General features: G+C 43.5%; 1 protein-coding gene across 1 annotated transcript in view; it reads right to left on the bottom strand.

Annotated features, from left to right (window-relative positions):
- Positions 1 to 413: 413 nt before the first annotated feature.
- The window catches only part of TWIST2 (twist family bHLH transcription factor 2), a 30193-nt gene continuing 5473 nt past the window's right edge, over positions 414 to 25133 (bottom strand). Inside the window, exon 2 of the mRNA XM_081184026.1 lies at positions 414 to 1134. The gene's annotated coding sequence lies outside the window, so the exon portion shown is untranslated. The remainder of the gene's footprint in view (positions 1135 to 25133) is intronic.

Raw genomic sequence — 25133 nt, 5'->3', positions numbered from 1 at the left:
TCCATAAGCAGCCAGTTCTGGATGGCCACATAACACAGTTGATGTCATTACATCCAAGATTCCCAACTGACTGGGATCACTTGTTGAGGATTAAAACACAGACGAAATGGCCACTGAAGCTGCACTATGGGCTGGCAGGGGCTGCAAACAGTAATGAGGAACACTGGAAAAGGTAGGTTTAAGGAAACAAACTACTTTCAAGTGGCTAACCTAACCTGGGACGTGGAATTGCTTAGTTTTGTCTGTTTTGTGCTCTTAGTATACCTGTTAACATGTTGTACAAAAAGTCCCAAATAAATAAAGAGTACACATAATTTGGTAAAGCATACTGATTCCTTTTAAAACTGGGTATGTTTTCTGTCTATTTTTTTGTTAAGATTGTGAAACTCACAAATAAATCAAATGTCTTGCTATTAACTGCATCATTTTCTTTTAATTTTTTTGAGCTGGAGAAGCATTATACACAAACCAGGTCCTTTGCAGTCTTTTGTTTAAAGATTTCTCAATAAATAAAACAAACAATAAACAATAAGGAAGAGGCCGGTTAAAGCAAAACAATAAGGAAGGCGGCGCTGGATGCAAAAAGAGAAAAAAGGTGTATTCCAGGCTTCCTTGATGAAAAAGAAATGTGCAGAATTTAGGAAGTTTGCTTTTCTAAAGAGCCTTGGTCCAGTTTTTGACATTACTTTATACAACATGATTTTAATTAAACTATTCACACAAAAATACAGAGATAATTTGAAATCCAAATCAATGGATTCCTCATTAATGTGTTCCTGATTTTTTTTTAAAAAAATGTAAAACACACATGGTCTCTCTCTCTCTCTCTCTCTCTCACACACACACACACACACACACACACACACACACACACACAAAAGCTCCAGCAAGTAAACACAAAGTTGAATAGCCTCTTTGTGTTTTAGTTTTGTCTCTTGGGGAGAGATGTTGCAACATTTCAAACCCATTAGCTTTGGTGCTGCGTTTCTGGTCTCTCTAAATGCTCTGCAGGAGCTCAAGGGGAGGCGAAATCAAGTGGTTCCTTTAGACCAGTTCTCTTGAGGTTGTTAAGGTTTCACAAGCTACAAACGTGGATGCATTTCAGCTCCACTCCAGTCTCCAGAAGTGGACAGTCTAGGGGAAAAGAAAGAAAAATATATTACTGTTGGATGCATCCCAGTGTTGTGTTCTCTGGTTCCTCCTTTCTTTCCTAAGGTCACAATTCAACAGTAGGACACGGTTGTGCCTAGAAAAGGGGGAAGGGAAATGCTGTTAGAATTGCATTAACACACGTGTCACAGAGAAGACATGCGACTAATAGCACCACTTCCCTCCAAACTGCATCAGTCACACAAAAAAGAAATATGGAGACGAGCCAGAAAGGGACACCAGAGTATTTCAATGAAAATTAGGAAGTATAAGAAAGTACAGTGGTACCTCGGGTTACAGACACTTTGGGTTACAGACTCCGCTAACCAGGAAGTGGTTGCTCCAGGTTAAGAACTTTGCCCTAGGATAAGAACGGAAATCGCACGGCAGCGGCAGCAGGAGCCCCATTAGCGAAGGCATGCCTCAGGTTAAGAACTGTTTCAGGTTAAGAATGAACCTCTGGAATGAATTAAGTTCCTAACCTGAGGTACCACTGTATCTACACCTACTGATCTTTTTAAATAAAAATAAAAATCAAAGTTAAGGAACTCTGGGAGGCAGAGGAAATTACCTGCTTAACCCTCTCCCCCCACTGGGAGTCTGTACTGGACTTGACTCTTTTTATTCTATGTTTTTTATTATTATTTTAAACAAAGTAATAATAACACAAGTAGAAATAAAAATATAAATGTGCACCCCGCCCCGAGACCACTATCCATCGTAACTATCCAATCTCTCAAAATTTCAACTCCTCTTGCGATGGTTTAACCCTTTTCTGTTTTAACAGTACAAATTCTACAAATATCTTCCACATTTCCTCAGAACAGTGGCGTAGCATGGGTTGTCAGCACCCGGGGCAAGGCAAGTAATTTGCGCCCCCTAACCCGTGGATTTGCGCCCCCTAACCCGTGGATTTCCGCCCCCTAACCCCCAGATGTTGCGCCCGGTGCGGCCGGCCCCCCCCTGCACCCCCCATGCTACGCCACTGCCTCAAAATCAACCAAAGGACCCTGAATTCCTGCCCATCCTCACATACTGGAAATTCTGGTTGGCCACCCACAGACTTCTGATTTTTCTCCTGGCATTGCTGCCCATGCCGTCAGAGAGACTAAAGATGCTGGATTGGGTGCCTGGTCTACATTCTCCACTCCTGTCCCTAGTTGCATGGAATCCTGGAACGCACACGCAGCTCTGCCCATCCTGGGAGGTTAATTTATTAGTGCATAAGCCTTTCAGACATGACATGAAACCTCCTTTTAAGGGCAGGGCCGGACTGACTCAGCTCAATGGTAAATATGTACAATCACTTCCTCCCACAAAGGAAAGCTTCCATTCCGGCTCCTTCCCCACTCAGATCCCCACCCCACCCCCGCATCTCAGATATTATTTATCTAATTACAGTGACATTCTGCAGAAAAGCCAGGGCTTGGCATTCAGCCCTGCAGTACTTTGAAGATCTTCAAAGCTTGGCAGTGCCTATGCAGAGCAGTGAGCTCAAATACAGATGCAACTATTGCAAAAGGCATCAGCAGAAAGAAAACACACACACACACACACACACACACACACACACACACACATCCCAAACTATAATCAGTTCTGCAATCTGTATCCCATGTGCTCAGAAAAGCTCTCCTTTTATTCTAAGCTTAAATGGATCAGTGTTGATGTCTGATGCTTGGGCTGGCTGCTTTAAAGAAGATTTAAGAAATTATAAAAAGTGATGTAAAATATACATTTTTGTGTGTAAAGACTCTGCTGGGTATTTTAAAGCAAAATGTAAAATTCATCACACTGTTTCTCTTGTTCCTGCTTCCCACCAGCAACATGTTTCAGGCCTCATCAGGCCTCATCATGGGACTGAAACTGCCTTGGTCGCACTGGTTGATGATCTCCGGCGGGCTAGGGACAAAGGTGAGAGCTGTTTCCTAGTTCTGCTGGATCTCTCAGCGGCGTTCGATACCATCGACCATAGCATCCTTCTGGACCGTCTTGAGGGGCTGGGAGCTGGGGGCACTGTCATACAGTGGTTCCGCTCCTTCCTCCTGGGCCGTGTTCAGAAAGTGGTGGTGGGGGATGAGTGTTCAGACCCCTGGGCTCTCACTTGTGGGGTGCCTCAGGGCTCTGTCCTCTCCCCCATGCTTTTCAACATCTACATGCGGCCGCTGGGAGAGATCATCAGGAGGTTTGGGCTGGGTGTTCATCAGTATGCGGATGATACCCAGCTCTACCTCTCTTTTAAATCAGAACCAGTGAAGGCGGTGAAGGTCCTGTGTGAGTGTCTGGAGGCGGTTGGAGGATGGATGGCGGCTAACAGATTGAGGTTGAATCCTGACAAGACAGAAGTACTGTTTTTGGGGGACAGGAGGCGGGCAGGTGTGGAGGATTCCCTGGTCCTGAATGGGGTAACTGTGCCCCTGAAGGACCAGGTGCGCAGCCTGGGAGTCATTTTGGACTCACAGCTGTCCATGGAGGCGCAGGTCAAATCTGTGTCCAGGGCAGCTGTTTACCAGCTCCATCTGGTACGTAGGCTGAGACCCTATCTGCCTGCGGACTGTCTCGCCAGAGTGGTGCATGCTCTGGTTATCTCCCGCTTGGACTACTGCAATGCACTCTACGTGGGGCTACCTTTGAAGGTGACTCGGAAACTACAACTAATCCAGAATGCGGCAGCTAGACTGGTGACTGGGAGCGGCCGCCGAGACCATGTAACACCGGTCTTGAAAGACCTGCATTGGCTCCCAGTACGTTTCCGAGCACAATTCAAAGTGTTGGTGCTGACCTTTAAAGCCCTAAACGGCCTCGGTCCAGTATACCTGAAGGAGCGTCTCCACCCCCATCATTCTGCCCGGACGCTGAGGTCCAGCGCCGAGGGCCTTCTGGCGGTTCCCTCATTACGAGAAGCAAAGCTACAGGGAACCAGGCAGAGGGCCTTCTCGGTAGTGGCGCCCGCCCTGTGGAACGCCCTTCCAGCAGATGTCAAAGTGATAAACAACTATCTGACATTCAGGAGACATCTTAAGGCAGCCCTGTTCAGGGAAGTTTTTAACGTGTGATATTTTATTGTATTTTTGGTTTTTATGGAAGCCGCCCAGAGTGGCTGGGGAGGCCCAGCCAGATGGGCGGGGTATAAATAATAAATTATTATTATTATATTATTATTATTAGTTGGCCATATTCCAGGACTTGCATGGGGGGTCCCAGAAGACCCCCAGGCTCAGCCCTCTGGCTAAAGCCAAGAGAGACTCATGTCTGAAACCCTGCAGAGCTGATGCCAGTCACTCTAAACAATACTGAGCTAGATGGACCAATGGACTTAGTTGGTATAAGGCTATACACTTCTCTGATGAAAATAGGGACGTCCTACCATACTGTCTTTGCATATTATCTTTGAATACTTACAAAAAGCTTGGCCTATCACTCAACATACAAAAAACCAAAGTGCTGCACCAGCAAGTACAAAATAACCCCTCTGCAGCGCCACAAATCCAACTCAGTGGTGTAACATTGGAAAATGTCGATCACTTCTCCTACCTAGGCAGTTATCTTTCCACAAGGGCCAACACTGATGCCGAAATTCAGCATTGCCTAAGCTCTGTGAGTGCGGCTTTCTCCCAATTGAAGTGCAGAGTGTTTGAGGACCGGGACATTCGCAGGGAAACCAAAATGCTTGTTTACAAATCTATTGTACTACCAACCTTACTATATGCTTGTGAAACATGGACCACTTATAAACGCCGTCTCCAACTCCTCGAAAGATTCCATCAACAGTGTCTCTGAAAAATTTTACACATCACTTGGGAAGACAGGCAAACTAATATCAGTGTACTGGAAGAAGCAAAGATCACCAGTGTTGAAGCAATGATTCTTCAACATCAACTTTGTTGGACTGGTCATGTTGTGCAGATGCTGGATGATCGTCTGCCAAAGCAACTGCTCTATTCCGAACTTAAAAATGGAAAGCGTAATGCTGGTGGTCATCAACAGAGGTTCAAAGACTCTCTCAAGGCAAATCTTTAAAAATGTAGTATAAACACTGACAACTGGGAAACACTGGCCTGTGAGCACTCCAGTTGGAGAACAGCCTTTACCAAAGGTGTCATGGGCTTTGAAGATGTTCAAACTCAGGGCGCAAGGGAGAAACGTGCTAAGGAAGGCACGCTTGGCAAATCCACACTGTGATCAACTCCTGCCCGGAAACTAATGTCCCCACTGTAGAAGGATGTGTGGATCCAGAACTGGCCTCCACAGTCACTTACGGACTCACTGTTAAAACTGTGTTTATGGAAGACAATCTTACTCGGCTACGAGTGATCGCCAAAGAAGAAGAAAAAAGATTTCAAAAAGTAAAAACCAGGACACCCCAAAAGTTGTTGAGCTATATTTTTTCTGATTAACTTGCCTGAGATCCAGAACAAAGTAGTGCCTTTTGGAAATTCCTCCCAGGCATCAATTCCGCCTTTGAAATCTCAGTAATGTCCAGGAAAATCCGGACATATTGCAGCCCTATACCATATCTTCGAATATTGTTCCAATGAAAACAGGGACTTCCTAAGAAAAAGTGGGACATTCTGGGATCAGATCAGAAACCAGGATGGCTTCTGTAAATCTGGGACTGTCCCTGGAAAATAGGACACTGGGTAATCCTGTAATATGGGAGGGTCTGTAAGGCAGCCTCCTAATATTTTAAAGTTCACCTGGCCATAGGCCTGCAGGTAGTTAAAACTAAATAAAAATGATCAAACACACCCACACCACCACCTTAACTTGTTCCCCGGAACTTTTTTTTTTGTTCGACAAGCATATCCAGGCATTTAATGTTAACATATAATATTGATGAGCAGATTGAGCAAGTTTAAGTCTTAAAATTACTGATTTTATTTTACCTTTTTGATTTTTTAAATGCATTATGTACATTAATTTTAATCTTGGTTTTTATTAGTATTTTAGTAGTGTAGTATCTCCTAGTAGCAGTGTATAAATTTTGTTAAATAAAATCCGCCTGAAAATGTAGAAGAGGCTTTGGGCTTGTGTTTGTGGAAAGGAAGTCCATACCTTTCTTAAGGCCTGCAGAGTTAAGATGCAGCCTGAGACCAAGTGAAATATCATCGCTCCCTTCTGTTTCCTCTCTCTGTTACAGCTCCGTGAAATATTTTGCAAAAGGTACAAGACCAGGCAGTTTGTTAGTGCCCTAACATACTTGTTTTTTAACTGCTGAACTGAAGCTTGATTAAGCAAAATCTCTCTTCAGATTTTCCACACATTTGATATTTTCCCACCAACAATGTAGTGCAATTTGAATGTAGATAACTACAAAATGAAGACATGCTTTCTTGAGAACGGGCACACGGCTGCCATACAGCAAAACAGCAATACAGAACTAACTCAACAGATTTTTCACCAGAAACAGCTGCTGTAAGAGGGTAAGCCACTGCTGCTCCAACTTTGGAATGTCATTCACTTTTAATCCACGGTCCTTCTATGAATGCTTTCAAATCTATTTATATATTGAAGCCTTATTTACCTAGGGATCCATTAGCCACGCCATCCCCTGGACCTCGGAGGGAACAAAAGTACCAGGAAAGCAATATCTTCTTTGGAGAAAAAGAGTTTATTGAGATCTGAGCACAGAGTCGAGGTCTGTACTCAGAGACAGCCAACTCGATAGTTCCTAAAAATGTACTGGCTGTAAAGCAAGACATTTCAGCAGACTTTCTTATACCCGCAGACTTGCTTGCTAAACACATTTTTATTGCTTGCTAGACATTCCTGTCTTTCTGCTAAGCCAAGCACTCCCTCCCACCTCCTTGTACACGTGTCTTCTTTTGCTAGCTAAGCTTTCCCTTCGTATCTCTTCTTAAAAGCAGAAGTAAAGCAGGAAACATCTTGCTAGTGGTTTTTCGGTTAACAGCAGTTTCTGGCTGGGCATTACTAAGCAGAAGTAAAGCAGGAAACATCTTGCTAGTGGTTTTTCGGTTAACAGCAGTTTCTGGCTAGGCAGGAAGCGACCTTCTGACCTGTAGCTAGCATCAGCAGTTTCAAGTAGCTGGTTTAGGCTTTTGCAAGCAACTGCAATTTTTGGGCTGTTTTTGACCCTCCTAGCAGAGTGCAGGAATTTATTATGTGTAGATAATATATGAGAGCAACACAATAAAATATTGAGAGAAATCTTTTCCCATCTCCCTTTACTCCGTCCTCTTCTTTTGAACAATCTATTACTTAGATTCGTTCTGGGGTAGGGGTCTATATTCTCTCATTACAGCAATCACGCGAGGTCCCATCATGCGAGACATCATCTTTCCCATCATATGTTGCAGGCATTGCATTAAGCAGGGTATACAGAAGCAGAAAAGCAATAGAAGCATTATTGGGCCTATTCTTCCCACAAATACGATACCGTTCATGCCAACAAAAATACGAGAGCATCCATATGACAAGGGTGGTACATATTACTCCTACCCACCAAACCCAATATCTCTATGGTTCCTCCCACCAATATTCAGGGGGTGTGCTCATTGTTGAAGAGCCCACTGATATTTGTGCCCGACTACCTGTTGAGCCTCAAGGATGAGAGCCCACCGGTGAGCTGATGCTCCCACTATGTGGGCCAATTTTTCTATTAGCCCTGTTGGGTGGATTGAACTCTCGTGCTGCCTCCCTAGTGACCAGAGCATATGGAAGCTGAAATCCTGGGGTGGCAATTCTTACTGGCACTTGTTTAGTAATTTCAATGCACACCTGGCTAAGGCTCCCACCCCTGCAATACTTGCATTAAGATAGGTTCTGTCCCATCTATGACCTGGGTTAAGAGTAGGACCTGGTCTATCAAATGAGGTTGGTACAGTGCTCTACCTTCCAGATAACAGTTGACTACCCTCCCACAACAGCAAGAGCGGTCCAGAACTAGATAGATTTCGATCGTCTCTGCAGCTTCCCGTAAGAGCACTGTCCACGCGTGCTGGTCAGTGGTGTGGGAGAGGAGCCACAACGGGGTAGTGGGGTGTCTCAATACGGTAATCTCATCAAACCCCAGTTTCCAATAGCCAAGGAGCACGCCATCTCTTACCACCGGCAAGACGAACCAGTCGTAGCAGAGGCCAGCAGGCCAATAGGGTTGGTATGGTTCGGTAGGGTCAGGGCAATAAGACATAGAGCAAGTCAATAAAGAAAATAAGAGAGAAAAGAGAAAGTCTTTGTAACTGTCCTTGTGATGATTAGTCGCAGGATCGCGTTGCCCGTGGCCTAACGCTTTTTCCTGGTAGCGTCAGACACAAGGTGATGATCAACTTCAGAGGGTCAGCAGGATTTCTCTTGCAAGTCCAGATACCCTTCTTCAGATGCGTGTGATGTACCCAGGGGATCACCTCGACTACTTTCACTGCAGTTGGGGATGAGGGGGTCGCCAGACGCTGTCACTCAGAGGAACTGGTGAACCGGCTCAGCGAGACTGCCGCGGGACTGCAGGTGTACGCTCGAGGGAATACCTGGAAAGAAAGCAAACACACACAACAAACACAGGGATTGCACTTGTTCTTGGGTGATGTGATCTCCCATCTGCCCCAAACTGGCGGGGATGTCTCGGACGAAAGGGGTTGGCCTGCCATATAGAAGTTCAAAGGGTGATAGTTCTCAGTCTCTTGGTTGGCGCACAGGGCACATTTTGGGATATAGCAGCAGTTAGATATAGCAGCAGTTAGTTGAGGTAGAATATTCTCCCAAGATGTGCTTTAGCAGCTGGGCCTCCCAAATGGGTGGACTCGTGGTAATTCTTTACAATTGTGCTGGCCAGACGTTGGGGCACAAAAACACGGCTGTCTGGTCCTTCCTGGAGCGTTGCTCCTTCTTGGCTGGTCCACTGCTGTTCATCAAGGGTGTAGCGTGGTTCCACATCGTCTGGAGTAAGTACTGGTACCAATATCAAAAGTTCTGGTGGTGCCTCTAAATTGGCTGGAGAACAAATGTCTACGTTGGGGGCGCTGCCTGCGGGCGCCCCTCCCATCCAATTATTCAGCGTGCGTAGAGATATCAGCAAGGCGGTCGTCACTGGAGGGGATCTTCAGGATGCTGAGACACAGTCCAATCTGAAGCAGCTTTTTCCACTTGAATGTGGTGGACCCAAGGGGTGGTGCCAGCGATCTTCACAGCTGTGGGTGTGGAGAGCGGATGGGCCCTTCCAGCACGGTTGCAGTGGTGCCTGGGACCAGTCTTATCCACACCTCGTCACCTGGCTCAAACTGGTCACGCAAGGAGTTCGGGCCTGGGTTGAGAGAGAAAATCTCGAGAGAGAGACTGTACATAATTGTTCAATTCCACATCTTGAGCAGGGATAGGTGAAAGCATGCATACATAAGGAACCGGTCTCCCAAACATCACTTCAAAAGGGTGACAAGTGAATACGTTTCAATGGGAGGCTACAGACTCTAAGCAAAGCCAAGGGCAACATGAACACCCAATTATACCCTGTTTCTTGGGTCAATGGTTTTTTCAAAGTCCTGTTCTTCCTTTCCTATTTTCCAGAACTTTTGGGGCCTATATGCAGTACCCACCATCTTCCTTCTTCACTGGCAACAGTGGGGTGTTTCACTGTGATTGGCATTGTTTCAAAATTCCATGTTGAAGCAATCGCTTCAAATGCACCCACACTCCTTCAGCTGCCTGTCGTGGGATGGGGTATTGGTTTTTATCTTCCGCCCATAGTCCAGGGTCAACATCATGAAGCAGGCTAACAGGGAGGATTCCCTCCTCTTCTTTTACCATCATCAAGCATCAATGGTCTCTCAGGGGCATTTCTAAAGAAAACTCTCCTGCTGGTCCAGTTGTCATCATTACTTCCCCCATTGGTTGGAAGGAAATCTGGGCTTGTAATTTTGTTAACAAGTCTCAGCCCAATAAGAAATGGGACATTCTGGTATATACAAAAATTTGTCTAGGCAGCAGGTAACAGACTGCAAAAACGGGGCCTTTTGTGATTTACCTGTGGCTCCAATTATATTAACCACTTGGTTTGTGGGTTTTGTTACAGGCACAGGTAAGACTGAGTGGGCAGCTCCCTTGTTCACCTTCTCCTACCTGTAATAAGGTAGCTAGGTTAAGGGCTGTGGTAACCTGAAACTTCAGGCGTGAATGTAATAACAGCATCTGGCACTTCCTCTTGGAGTTACACAGCTGGTGTCCTGTCCAAACGTGAATTTATCTGCCTTTGTGAGTAGGGTGGCCACTGCCACAATCACTCTCATACGGGGGGGGGGCAATCTCTGTTCTGTTGGGGTTAGCTTCTCTGACAAGTATTCGACGGGTTGCTGCCAATTTTTCAGTTTCTGGCATGAGGCTCCCTTGGCTACCCCCTGGTCTTCATCTATGAACAGGGTAAAAGGGCTTCTTGGGGTTTGGATGCCAAGCACTGGGGCTTGTTGTAATGTCACTTTGAGATCCTGAATAGCCTGCTGCTGTTTCCTGCCCCATATAAAAGGATCCTTCTCTATTCCCTAGTTGACTCATGCAGGGGCCAAGCAATGCTTCTGTAATTAGTAGTGAGTCCAGGGGATATTGTTCATCATCATAAGTGGGATTATAGGTTTAAAAAAATCCCTTCAAACAATTTTACAATCTTTGCTGGATTCTCCTCAAAAGAGGGGTTCTGATTTCTTCAATTACAAACATCTGCACTTGAAAAGGGTATATGCTGTCTGTGGTGCTTTCGTTTGTCCAGCTGGGACAGGGGCTGGTGGATCATAAACCCTCTGAAGGGGCATTTCTCCAGCTGCCTGATCCTTCCTGGTTTTCTCATACTGTCTGTGAGACATAACTCTCTTCGCCGCCTGTCCCCACTTACGTTGCCATCTCTTCCTCTTTTCAGGGGTGCAGCATTCTGCTGCCTCAACTAACAAGGGGCTTACATCCAACTTCTCCCTCAAATGGCTTTGCAAACTCCTTTAGTCTCTTTTTCTGTCTTTTTGTCCACATTTTCTTTCCTTGATTCATATCATCTAGTGTCTTCCTAAATTCTTCCTCTTCTTCCGTCTCACTATCCTCCTTCGCAGGTCCTCCTCCCCCTACGCCAGCACTTCCCTGTGCTTCTTGATCTTGGCCTGGGGGGGGGTTGGAGGGGCTGTTGGTGGAGTGTAAGGTGGTGGCTTAATCACTCCCCCTCCTCATCTTCTGGGTCTTCTAACACCAGAGGCTTCACTGTACAAATCCTGTTCTGTGTGTTGCTGTCACAGCAAGACTTTAGCCATGGTAGATTCTTTTTTACATTGGTCTTCCATGTAAAGATATAGGGGATCTGGTCTGGGTGGACATTTAATATATTTTGCCACAGGGGGTTGATTTGCCACAGGGGGTTGATTAATTGCAAATCAAAGCCACGCAGTTCCCTGGGTTGGCAAGTCCACCTCACATAAAGTTTTGAGTCTCTGTTTTTCAATTTGAATCATCACTCTTCGTGGCTGTTTTCCAGTTATTTAAAAAGCATTCCAGAGGAATACATTGGCTTGCTCCAGACCCTATTTTTTTTCAGATACTACCGCTCCTAACTGGGTTTCAAAATTCTCTCACACTCCACATGCTACAGTTTGTCAGAAAATGCACAACCCTACAATCGCTCGGCCAAGGGGACACTAAGCCTTAGCCCTCATTCAACAATTCATCCACTGGAGTATCTGACACACAACAAAACACTTAATTCCCTCTTCCCCATTCCCTTTCCCAAACCTTTACCAATTCCTTTCCTGGTGGCATTCTTACTGCCGGGCACGCTACTGCCAACTACCAGGTGAGGCTGATCAGGCCTCTGGCCCTTTCCCTCGGGCCCCTAGCCCTTTCCCTCGGGCCCCTAGCCCTTTCCTTCGGGCTTACCTTTTCCGCTGCGGACCTGTCCCCTCGGCGCCGTTCTGTCCTCTTATTCTCCCTCAACCAGATGTCTCCACTCCAGGACGGTGTGGCAATTTCCCCCTACAAACTGGCAGGGTGTGCACTGGAAATGCGAACGCCGATCGGAGCTGTTCACCTTGGTTGAGCCTGGCCCTCCGGTCCGTATTTGGAGAGGGGGCAAATCCCGAGCGAGCCCCCAGAGAGATGAAGCCTTATTTACCTAGGGATCCATTAGCCACGCCATCCCCTGGACCTCGGAGGGAACAAAAGTACCAGGAAAGCAATATCTTCTTTGGAGAAAAAGAGTTTATTGAGATCTGAGCACAGAGTCGAGGTCTGTACTCAGAGACAGCCAACTCGATAGTTCCTAAAAATGTACTGGCTGTAAAGCAAGACATTTCAGCAGACTTTCTTATACCCGCAGACTTGCTTGCTAAACACATTTTTATTGCTTGCTAGACATTCCTGTCTTTCTGCTAAGCCAAGCACTCCCTCCCACCTCCTTGTACACGTGTCTTCTTTTGCTAGCTAAGCTTTCCCTTCGTATCTCTTCTTAAAAGCAGAAGTAAAGCAGGAAACATCTTGCTAGTGGTTTTTCGGTTAACAGCAGTTTCTGGCTGGGCATTACTAAGCAGAAGTAAAGCAGGAAACATCTTGCTAGTGGTTTTTCGGTTAACAGCAGTTTCTGGCTAGGCAGGAAGCGACCTTCTGACCTGTAGCTAGCATCAGCAGTTTCAAGTAGCTGGTTTAGGCTTTTGCAAGCAACTGCAATTTTTGGGCTGTTTTTGACCCTCCTAGCAGAGTGCAGGAATTTATTATGTGTAGATAATATATGAGAGCAACACAATAAAATATTGAGAGAAATCTTTTCCCATCTCCCTTTAATATTGGCAAAGAAATGAAATAGTTCTAATCTTGTGAAGTAGCTAAGGCTGCCATTCGATCCATACTTATGGGTGGTTAAATGTTATTTATTCTTTGGTATATTTATCAAAACACACACCCCCCAATAAATTAATTTTAGAAAGAGGCAAAATTAGACATGGAAACGCAAACCATTATTTTTTACAATCAAGACTCCTTGCCCTCTTTCTTCCTGCCTCAATGGGCCTGGCCCTCAGCAGCCCCAGCCTCTCCTCCTCCTCCTCGGCTCTCCAGCAGCCCCAGGGAGGAGGCTGGCAGCGGCAGCCATGGGGAGGCCAGGGGGTCCCTCACAGCCATCACTGCCACTGCTGCCACCGCTCAGGACAAGCGCTGGCTCGTCCTCCCTGCTGAGCTTGGCAGCGCTGGCAGTGCTGGCGGGGGAAATATGGACATTCCGGAATCCAGTCGGAAGCCAGGGTGGCTTTCATAGTTCTGGAACTGTCCCTGGAAAACAGGGACACTTGGAGGAGATGCTCTTTCTGACTCTGTCCTGCGCCCACCCAGCCAATGAAGGCAAATAGCCAATAGTTAATTCTTTGCTGACAAACACAACAGGTCCCAAGGTGTCCTGGATCCACACACGCAAATGCTTCCAGTGCCCACTTAGCTGGCCTTCCCTTTTCCAGGTTTGTCCCTGTGGAGCAACTGAAGCAACAGTGGGACCACACCATTCTCCCCAGCTGATGTACCCTCGTCTGACGGAGTGCATGCACCCAACCCGATACTTCTGCCTGGAAGTCATCACTCCTCTTCCCTCTTCAAGCCCCTCCTGGTTCTAGGAGACAGCCGCCCCTCACCTGAACAGCCTTGTTCTCTGCTTCCGACACATACTGTGCCCCCCTATTCTGCCTCTGACTGCTCAGACCCTTCCTCTCCCCCTTGCCCTGGCACAGCCTCGCAGGTGGCACCAAACCCAATAAATTGCTGGTGCCCTTGCCTCTGCCACCCACACATCAGAGCCCTGCCAGTCCCTGACAGACTCTGACCACATGGTGGAACTGAAGTAACAAACAGCTTGTTCCTGTTGGTTCTGCTGGACCTCTCAGTGGCCTTTCCTTCTGGACCACTTAGCAACTTAGAATCATAGAATTGTAGAGCCTGCATACAAAATATGAGAAAGTATAGAATGTAAAACTAATTGATATTAAACCAAGAGTATAACTTAAAGAGTGTGAGATGTAATCCATTGGTGCGTTCCTTATTTCCCTCGCGTGGGCACAGGCAGGGGGACATCCAGTCAGTGTAACGTCCTCTTCCACTGGTCTGGAGCATCCTCCCCCTGCATGTGACCTGGGAGATGGGCATGGCTCTGGCTGACTCCACAAAATGGCCGAGTCACGCAGCCATTTTCTCTCATCCAGTTTGCTTTTGTCTTTCTATTGTCTTGTTACTGTTCTTTTGCTGCCATTCTGCTCTCCTGCAGCCATTTTGTTATCTAAATGTAATGTTGCTGTCTGCTGGCTCTCAGCCAGCAGCCCGTGGGCTCAATCTCCATATGAGATGAACTGTTTCTTTGTGTAGCTATCAAGTAAAGCCTGCCTTTCAGGGATCAAATTGTGAACTGAAATGTGAGTAAACATTTTGTTACTTTACTCAGAAAGACTCTTGGATCTTTATTCTTTTAAGAGGGATTGAAAGGGGACACCAAGAAAAATATTAATTAAGAGATTCAAATGAATCTGCAAACTAGCTTCCAGCTATATTGAGGGGAATCTGCTCTGCTTCGTCACTTACTAGCGTGAGTGAAGGGAGGATAAAACTTTTTCAATATATCTTTCCTACTATCCTTAACATTCCCACAAGGTAAAGGGTAAAGGGACCCCTCACCATTAAGTCCAGTCGTGACCGACTCTGGGGTTGCGGCGCTCATCTCACTTTGTTGGCCGAGGGAGCTGGTGTACAGCTTCTGGGTCATGTGGCCAGCATGTCTAAGCCACTTCTGGCGAACCAGAGCAGCGCACGGAAACGCTGTTTACCTTCCCGCCGGAGCGATACCTATTTATCTACTTGAACTTTGACGTGCTTTCGAACTGCTAGGTTGGCAGGAGCGGGGACCGAGCAACGGGAGCTCACCCTGTCGCGGGGATTCAAACCGCCGACCTTCTGATCGGCAAGTCCTAGGCTCTGTGGTTTAACCCACAGCGCCACCCGCGTCCCTAACATTCCCACAAAGAGACAATTAAAATCAACAAGAAATGAGCAGCACCAAGTAGCTTGAGGACCAATTTTTAATGTTATACCAGAAAACCTTAAACCTTATATCAGAGGCAGAAGCACAGGTCATTCTGCCATTCATAATCAGGTTGTGAGGAATGAGGCTTTAGACTCTCAAGAGACAAGGGAGTTTGAAATTCCTTTCTTGCAAAATTGATGTCTGAAGAAACTTACATTAAGGTTTGCATCTGCCTGAAACCATTTTCACTTTAAAATCCTATGAGATGTTTGTCTTGTGTCTGACGTATTTTGTTCTAGAAGATCACAAACTGATTTTAAGACTTGGTGGATTACAAGAAGTATGCAAGCTCTTCATATCTTAGATTATGGAGCTCCTCTTCATCCAAAGGGGCGTCTTGAAATGCTGCTGAAAGTCTTTTGATTTTAGAATGGTCCAGACTGTGCCAACTGTGAAAACAGAGGAGAGGCAGCACATGATGCTTGAGGGGTTGCTCTTGCATGTTTTTGTGTGTCACATATGAACACCACTAATGAGAGAGAAGGGCTTCAGAAGAAGAAAATCAGTTGACTCTTTGAGCCAGTGTAGGTTTACTCTGACATTTAAAGCTCTCGTTCAAAGGGTTGTTTTATTTTCTTCTGAAGCCCTTGCACAATATTGGGCAATTAGGCTCCTCCCATATCCTCACATGTTCCTTCTTCTCTTCCACTATGAAACACTTTTAAGGGCCAAACTGGAGATTGCACATATACTGTATGCTTTATTAGCAGAGTGAATTGTTCAAAGCATTTCTTCCAAAGTCAGAAAGCCTCATTAGATAAAACCCTATTATTACCAATCATATAGTGTGTGGCCCTTCCCTGAATAGCAATGAGCAAAAATTCAAATAGAATTGTATAATGAAAACCTTACATGCTCTGTTCCAATTTCCACTTTTCAGATTCCATTTTCTATCAGCTAATTTGTTGCTTTTGCACACACTCAGAAAGTGCATCCCCTGACGTCCTACACACACCAGCAGATCAAAGATGACTGCAGTCTTTCCAAGTACAGTGAAATTTCAGCTAACAGCACATGCAGGTCTTTAGAAACTCCTGCCCCAGGGTCACGCAGCTGACAAAATAGCAAATGAATTAGAATATTCTTTGGGATGTGAATTTTAAATGTTGTCTGGAATATTTTATTTGGTGAAAGGAAGTGATGGGGCACTGACATTGGGCTGCTCAGGACCCCTGCCAGACTTGAATGAAAGGAGAAAGGACATTCTTCTGTTCTAACCAGTATCTTTTGATACCTTTCTCAAAACAGTGAGGCAGGGAAGCCATGTGAGACCTGATCCCTTGGTGGGTGGGCTCAGCTGCTGCCGCCCTCCAGCTCCTTCCAAGGTGGGACCAGCCTTGCTGCCTTCAGCTAAGCAGGACCAGGGCCCTACAGTGGCTGAGCAGTGCCAGGAAAGAGCCACCAGGTGTGAGCAAAGGTAAAATGGCAAGGCCTTTTGGATTGTGAGTCCACAGCATTTCTGAAACACTGTGAAAATAAAATAAGAATAGTGATGGCATTTTGTATGTTCATTGATTATGAGAATCCCAGTGAAAGAAATGCTCTGCTTAATGAATTATCCCACTAGAACATCCTTGCCTATAAGAAAGCTTTTATCTGCAACCCATTGAAGTAGCTAGCATCCTTTGAAACCCTGTGAGTGTGTGTTTTGGAGCAGCTGAGATTGGGAATGAGAGCGAGTGAGGCTTCTGTGTTATTCATCATTATCATAAACCTTATTGCACTAGCCAAAGGCTGTGGCATCATCCAAAAACATTGATATTGTTGTTGTTATTTAGTCATTTAGTCGTGTCCGACTCTTCATGACCCCCTGGACCAGAGCACGCCAGGCCCTCCTGTCTTCCACTGCCTCCCACAGTTTGGTCAGACTCATGCTGGTAGCTTCGAGAACACTGTCCAACCATCTCGTCCTCTGTCGTCCCCTTCTCCTTGTGCCCTCCATCTTTCCCAACATCAGGGTCTTTTCCAGGGAGTCTTCTTTTCTCATGAGGTGGCCAAAGTCTTGGAGCCTCAGCTTCAGGATCTGTCCTTCCAGTGAGCACTCAGGGCTGATTTCCTTCAGAATGGAGAGGTTGGATCTTCTTGCAGTCCGTGGGACTCTCTTTTATGTCTTTGTGCTACACTTGTCATTACTTGAATCTCCAGGTTTGGTGACCAAAGCTGAGGAAGAATTAAGAACTATGGAACTCACTGCTACAGGATATAATGGGCAGCCACTGGCTTACAAATGACAAATGAATGGAGGCTGAATCTGCCACTGGCTACTGGCCTGATGGCACATGGAAGCCTCATGTTCAGAGGAGGAAGCCTCTTGGGAGGATAGGCTTTGGGGGCTCACAGAGGCTTTTGTGAAAAGCAGGATGCCAGAATAAATGGGCCCTTCATCTGACCCATTATTACATTCTTCAGCTGACACCCACCAGGGAAACAAAACAGAAAACATTTCTTGTGAGCAGTGGTGTCAGTGAATGTTAGAATAAAGTATCCTTCCTCTTCAGATGGAGCTGGACTGTATAATTTTTACGTCTTTAAAATCCTAGCGATGGGGGAGGTATGGGTTTGGTTTGTTTTTGCTCTTATTAGGTATTTAGTGTTTTCATTTTATATTTGTATGCTGTGAACTGCCTTGAGACCTTCGGATGAAGGCTGGCACACAAATTTAAGAAATGATAATTTGAAAATTCTGTGATTTACCATATAACTCATGGGATGATCATAGACTCTTAGAGTTGGAAGGAACCCAAGTGGTCATCTAGCCCAATCCCCTTCAATGCAGGGATCTCAGCTAAGGCCTCCATGACAGATGGCCATCCAACCTCTGCTTAAAAACCTACAAGGAAGGAGAGTCCAAAACTCCCCGAAGGAGACTGTTTCACTGTCAAACAGCTCTTGCTGTCCGAAAGTGTTTCCATATGTTTAGTCGGAATCTCCTTTTTTGTAACTTGGAGCCATTGGTTCAAGTCCTACCCTCCAGAGCAGGAGAAAACAAGCTTGCTCCATCTTCCACGTGACAGCCCTTAAGATATTTTAAAATTGCAATCATATCTCCTCTCAGTCTCCTCTTTTCCTAGCTAAACATACCCAGCTCCTTCAACTGTTCCTCATAAGGCTTGGTTTCCAGACCCTTGATTCCTCCTCTGCACACATTCCAGCTTGTCAACATCCTTCTGAGATTGTGGTGCCCAGAATTGGACACCATATTCCAGGTGTAGTCTGACCAAGGCAGAAGAGAGTGGGACTATTACTTCCCTTGATCTGGACACTAGACTTCTGTTCATGAAGCCTAGAATAGCATTAGCTTTCTTTTGCTTCTGCATCACACTGTTGACTCATGTTAAGCTTGTGGTCCAGCAGGAGCCCTAGATCCTTTTCACATGGACTGCTAGTAAGCCAGGTGTCGTCGTCCCCCATCCTATATTTATGCATCTGTTTTACACAAAGCGTGTCTGGGGTGGGGTGGGGGGTGTAATCATACTAGCAGAGAACTCTTGGGTTGGTGGGGGAGGTCTTCTTTTGTAGACATGGGTAAAAGATAGCACAACTACTGTAAAAATAATAAGCTGGGATAATTAAATTCCGAAGTAGATATGCTCTGGGAATGGTGGTATGTTAGATTGAGCTGCAAGCAAATAGTACAGTGAGCCCGAAGAGAGGTGGATACAGGCCTCCCACAGTCAACTGAGGAAAGCTTGAGAGCCCTTTCCTTCCAAAACGTTCTAATACCAGGACAGCAGCCAACCAAGAGTCAGGACACCTGAGCCGTTGAACAATAGGGGATAGAGGCACCGGCAATGCTGAGCAGGGGGAGGAAGGGAAGGGAAGTGGCAAGGCTATTTTTATTGAATCTTATTTTAGGATCCAAGCCCAATTTTGGGTAGGTTGCTCCTCCATCAGCCGCCCCCCTCATATTGTTCAGAAAGGTCCTTTACTCCCCAGAAAAGCTTTTCAAGACTTAAAAGTTTTGTTGAAAGAGGAGGGTCTTCAGTAGGTGCCAACATGGCCCCAATGGCATGACAGATAAAATACTGGAAGAGTAAAATGTACTGACTTTTTCTCAGTCTCAGGAATATAATTCCAAGTGTTAAAGATATACAGAATCATTTAGAGTTGTGGTGAGGAGCCTGGAGCCCTCTAGAAGTTGCTGGACTACAACTCCCATGGGTTAGGCTGTCGGGGATGATGGGAGTTGGAGTCTAGCAACATCTGAAAGGCCACCGGTTCCCTATCTCTGGTTTTGAGGCAAAGGATACTATTTCAGAGAAGGAGACAACATTTACTTTCTGTATGTGAAATGAACATGTTGAGCAGAAATAGTGGCGGCCCTGAAGCTTGAAATGGAGGCAGTGCAACTGCCAGTCTCTTCTCCAACTCAGCAGCTCTTCTGAGTACAAGATAGTTAATTTCTGTTGGCAATCACAGGCAATTATATTAACAGTAGTAGTTGCACGTAGCCCCTAAGATTTCACACACAAAACTAGGGAGACCCCTCTAACATACCCAGTGCTTTTTTTCTGGTTGCTACGCAGGGGTACGCATCCCCCTAGACATTTTGTGAATCTTTGTACTTCTGTCCATTTACTGTATTTATTTTTCCTGATTTGAACTATAAAATAGTGATTTTCTTGAGTCAAAACGAGAGTACCCCTAAACATTTTTTTTAGAAAAAGCACTGAACATACCTATCATAATACCAATATTAGTACATGAGACCTCCCTAATTTCTTCGCTACCGATTTCAGAAGGCTCTGTTCTGTATTCTGTATGCTTAGTAATCACTTATCCAACACTGGCTTGAAAGGCAAGAAGGTTTTGCTAAAAGTTACACCAGAGCACCATACCAGAGTTGTCTGTTGTCAAAAGGGCAAATGGCGCTTTAGTAGCTTGTGAAACGAGAGCCTGCATACTATGCTACCTAAACTTTTTTTTTGGGGGGGGGGTGTTTACCTGCATGTCAGAGGCAAAATGCATCTCCCTCACTCCAACATTTTCTAGAGACCCCAAGGAAGAAGTTGAGCCTTTATAACTTTTATAAACAAGGCAATCCCCAAAAGCAACAATAGTGATAAAAAATGGACAATTATTTACTGCTGGGACAGATTCCAGGAAATGGGGTGTATCCCTGGCAAACAGGGAGAGTTGGATTGCGTGAGTAGAAGGAACAGTTAAATTATTCAAAATGAACTAAAAATCCAGCCAAAGTTATGGACATCATAGATGATAAATCAGACTATGCTAATTGTTTCTTTCCCCCTTTCTCTTAAGAGCTTTCCTTGTTTGCTGTGGGTGGACAGGTCCCTCAGGACAAGGAAGGAAAGATGAAGTCTTAGCTGTTAAGTTTTTATCTTTCTTGGTGTGTGTATCTGGCATTTCATGTATTGTATTTTTGCAAGTGACTTGGTTGTTCAGAATTATTCATTTGTTGCAACTGAGGAGTGTGATTTTGTTTTATTGTTTGCTGAAATGTTATTATCTTGTAATGTTATAAGCAAAAGGGATTGCTGAATTTTGTTAAACTTGTTTCTAGGTATATTGTGACTTGTTACAGAATGGCACTGTGATTTTGCTGTGCGTGTTGTCACATTTCTGCATCAGTTTGCTAACTTTTTTAAGCAATGAAAATTATTTAGCATTTTAGTGTGCATTTCTCACAATACACACATTTTTTATGCAATTTTCTCTAGCATAACACATTTTGAAAGCTATTTTCACATTTTGTGCATAATTTCCCATAATATACACATTTTTATTCACATATTTGGTTGCAGAACTGCATTGCAAAATTTGAAGATGTGTGGATTTCAAAGAAAGCTGTGTTTCTGTTGATGTATTGTACCTAATACAAATCTTAAAATGAGAATTCCCGCCTCAAGTAATTCATATACAGTGGTACCTCGGGTTACATACGCTTCAAGTTACAGACTCTGCTAACCCAGAAATAATGCTTCAGGTTAAGAACTTTGCTTCAGGATAAGAACAGAAATCGGGCTCTGGCGGCACGGCAGCAGCAGGAGGTCCCATTAGCTAAAGTGGTGCTTCAGGTTAAGAACAGTTTCAGGTTAAGAACAGACCTCCGGAACGAATTAAGTACTTAACCCAAGGTACCACTGTATTATTTGCAAGTAATTTATACATTTCAAAAGTATGATTTCTCTGTCCTGTCCCATAATTTTTACAACTGTCTAAGTTTCAGTCTTTTGCAACTTCTTTGGCTCAAAATCCAGTCCAAATGGCTTATACTGTATTATCTGAAAATTACTGGTCATCTCAGCATAGCCTACAATTTTTGCTTTTTGATGTTCCAATTCACAATAGAGCTATTAATTTACATGGGCCAATATTTGTGGAAAAAATGTTGCTCAACTTTATGCAGATATTTTTGTGTTGCTGTTCATTAATTCATAATACTTCTTAATGTGTACTGTGGCCTCCTGGCTCCCATGAGGACCCAGAGGCATAAACTGGAGGTACATTCATGTACATCTGAATGTGAATAACACCCAGTCTCTCTGCATTACTGTTCAGTTTTACATTCAAATGTGCATACTTCTCCACATTTTGGTGCATGTGACTAAAGCCAGACTGGAGGCAACTGTCTCTGCAGTTGTTTCCTGGGATTTATCTGTTCAGATTTGCTGGCATGGCTTTAGTGCCGTGGGAATTGAAGACGCTTGGGGAAATAGTTCAATGGCTGGTAAAATATTCCTGCATAAAGAAGACATCATAATCCCATAACATTTTAGGATATAAGGAACTGCTAGTTGAGAACTAGTGGAAATCACAGATGTTGATACCCATGGCTATGAATCTGGACTAGTGCTTTTACAAGGATATTTGTTTTTGTTTTAAAAACCATGTGGGATAACATTGAACGAAGTAAGCTTGATTGTAATATTCTTTCAAGATCAAATCAATATTATTTTGTCATGGGGCCCCTAAAAGCTGTGGGGCCCATAGGCCAGTACCCACTTCTGCCTATTTGGTAATGTTGTGCCTTCAAGTTCAGATTTTCAAATATTAAGACTTTCATATCCATTGAAGTTATTGTATGAGTTTCCAGAGTAAAACCCAGCACACAAACTTTTTTCTTTCAGTGTGGATATGCCCCCAAATTAAATCATTTGGAATAAATTATTTGCAATTCTTGAGGGCCGTATACAGATATATTAAGTTACACAGAACATGGGTAAAAACTTTTTTAAAAAATTAGAATAAATTCAAGACCTGGTATCAAGTTGGTTTCAGTATCATCACGTAAATGAGCTATTTAAGAAGGATGGGTTAAATGGTTTTATGGAAGAAAGATCTGACTTAAAAATGGGGCTGTTTGAGAGTAATGAAAAACTGATTTCTAAAATTTATAAAATCACTAGAATAAAGATGAAATCTTTAAGTCAACAATGATATAATGGGCTAAATAATAATAATAATAATAATTTATTATTTGTACCCCGCCCATCTGGCTGGGTTTCCCCAGCCACTCTGGGTGGCTTCCATAGAAACCAAAAATACACTAAAATATCACACATTAAAAACTTCCCTAAAGACTTATTGATAACTTCTTGGGAGAAGTTATGGGGAAATGATATAAAATTTACTGCTTGTTATACACTTAAAGAAAACTTAAAATGATGTACAGGTAGTATTTAATGTCAAATAACCTGGCTAAGATGTATAAAAGTGTGTCAAGTAAATGTTAGAAATATGAGCAGATAGATGAGTCATTCTTCCATATGTGGTGGACATATGAAAAAGCTAAAGGCTTTTGGGAAATGATATATGATGAAATGAAGAACATCTTTATATGGGCTGTTCCCAAAAGACCAGAAGCTTTCCTTATAGGTATAATGGTGATGGAGGTTCTGTAGAAGATGACTAAATTATGTGTGTATGTGACAAGAGCAGCTAGAATATTATGCACAGAAATGGAAAGGAGAGACGGTTCCAGTGAAGGAGGAGGGGCTTCTGAAAGTAATGGACTATGCAGAAATGCAAAATTTATAGAAGAATGGAGGCCATTTGCAGACTATTTTAAAAAATATTACAGTCAAATGAAATTGCAGGCAGGATTTGAGGAAGAAACAGCGGGAGGAAAATGACAAAATAACTATAATAGAGAAACTTTTTGTAATAGATAAAGGTATAATACATCAGAAAAGGTTTGAATAAAAACACCGAGGAGGCGAGGGGGGGAAGTCAACTTATGAAACAATGTAAGTATCTGATTAAAAAGGTATTGTGAAAATGTTTGAAATAATAATAATAAAGTGTGTGTGTGTGTAAATCTCATGAATGAATGACTAAAAATAGAATTCTAAACAAATCCAAAAGACCATTTATTGTTGTGTAAAAAGTTTTCCATCTAATCAGAAAATAATTGTTTGTATTGGCAGAAAATCATGAAGCATCTTCTTCTTTTATAACGTTATGAGAAGTGAACATGCGTAGCTCTTCCCTTTCAACAGGGAAAGAAATGGTTCCATTTAGTGTTTTACTTTAAGACGTGACTGAGAAAAGTAAGTGAGCCTAACATTTCTTGCTCAAGAGATTTCTAGGCACCCCTTTTCTTTGCACCCCAATTCAAAAATGCCTAGGTGCAATCCAGATTGGAAATCAATAATACTTATTGATTTCAGTTGCAATAAGTTGAACATACTTAACTTTGTGGAGATGATGCCCTGAGTAATTAAAGCAAAAGTCTGTTCATATCAGAAGAAACAGAACTTCACCTACACTATTTCAAGCCAAGAATATCTAACTTAGTTTATTAATTGTTTAGAAACTTAAATAGATATTGAAGTAGGTAATGTTGTAATGCATACTAGTGTTTGTTAATACTTATTCAGAAAATTTCATTTTAGAAGTTTATGAATATATAATTATATGAACTAATCAGTCCATGAATATTTTTAAAATATAACTGCATGAACTAAATTAATGGATTTATGAAAGATTTTCTTAAAGATAAGCTGGGTGGGGGAGGAACAGAATATATTTTTAGATATCGGTTATAGACTCTGTCCTGCATTTCCCCAAACCCCCCTCTGCATACAAGGCATGAAGACTATAGATCAACAATATTTTGTTAATTGTATATTAAAATTATTTATAAACTTAAAATATTAATATATTGAACAAACATGGAGATTACCTTTTGCTCAGCACCAATATAACCCATGAAGAAACTAGTTGACTCCTCCACAATTATTAACTGAGATTTCAAATGGGAATGCCTGCGCTGAAGGATACTCAAAATCCACATAGTGCTATGTAGTTAACCTAGCATGTAAATAACAGTACTGTTTTAGCCTTACTCCCTTTATTCTTCAACATGTCCTCATTTTAACAGCATCCACACTTAGCAAAACAACAAGATTGTGTTAATGTTAAACACGGCCCTATACATTTTTGGTTAAAAGTAAGTTTTATAGAGTTCAGTGTAACTTACTCGCAAGTAACTATGTACTGGGTTATGTGTCACTGATTTTAAATGAGTGCTGAACTCTTCTATTTAAATCCTCAGGAATTAAATGTATCTGTGCAATATACATAAATCCTCTTAAAATTGTGAAGTGTTATTGATTCTCTTACACAGCAGTAAAGACTAGGAAACAGAGGGGGAAACAGAGGGGGTTGGGGGTGATGGACTGGTGATTTGCAAAATTCAGATTTGCAAAAATGCAGTTCAACTACTCAAGTTGGCTCTGTTATCCTAAAAGCTTCCTTGAATAGCATGGCAATGTGGGGAAATGTGTGATAATGGAATACTTTTGCAGTACTCAGCAGGTGGCAGTTTTGAAGCTAAGTGGTACCCCTTCCTCATCATTACCAACCCACTTATCACAGTTCGGTTTTTAAAAGACTTCTCTGGGTTTTGTGTTGACATCTATGAGACAGAGAAACCCCGGCTGGATCAATCCTCAGATTTACTTTGGTGTATTTTTCTCAAGAGACTGATTGT

This window comes from Podarcis bocagei, assembly GCF_964188305.1.
Source record: "Podarcis bocagei genome assembly, chromosome: 1".
Taxonomy (NCBI): domain Eukaryota; kingdom Metazoa; phylum Chordata; class Lepidosauria; order Squamata; family Lacertidae; genus Podarcis; species Podarcis bocagei.
This window is presented reverse-complemented; position numbering and strand designations above follow the sequence as displayed.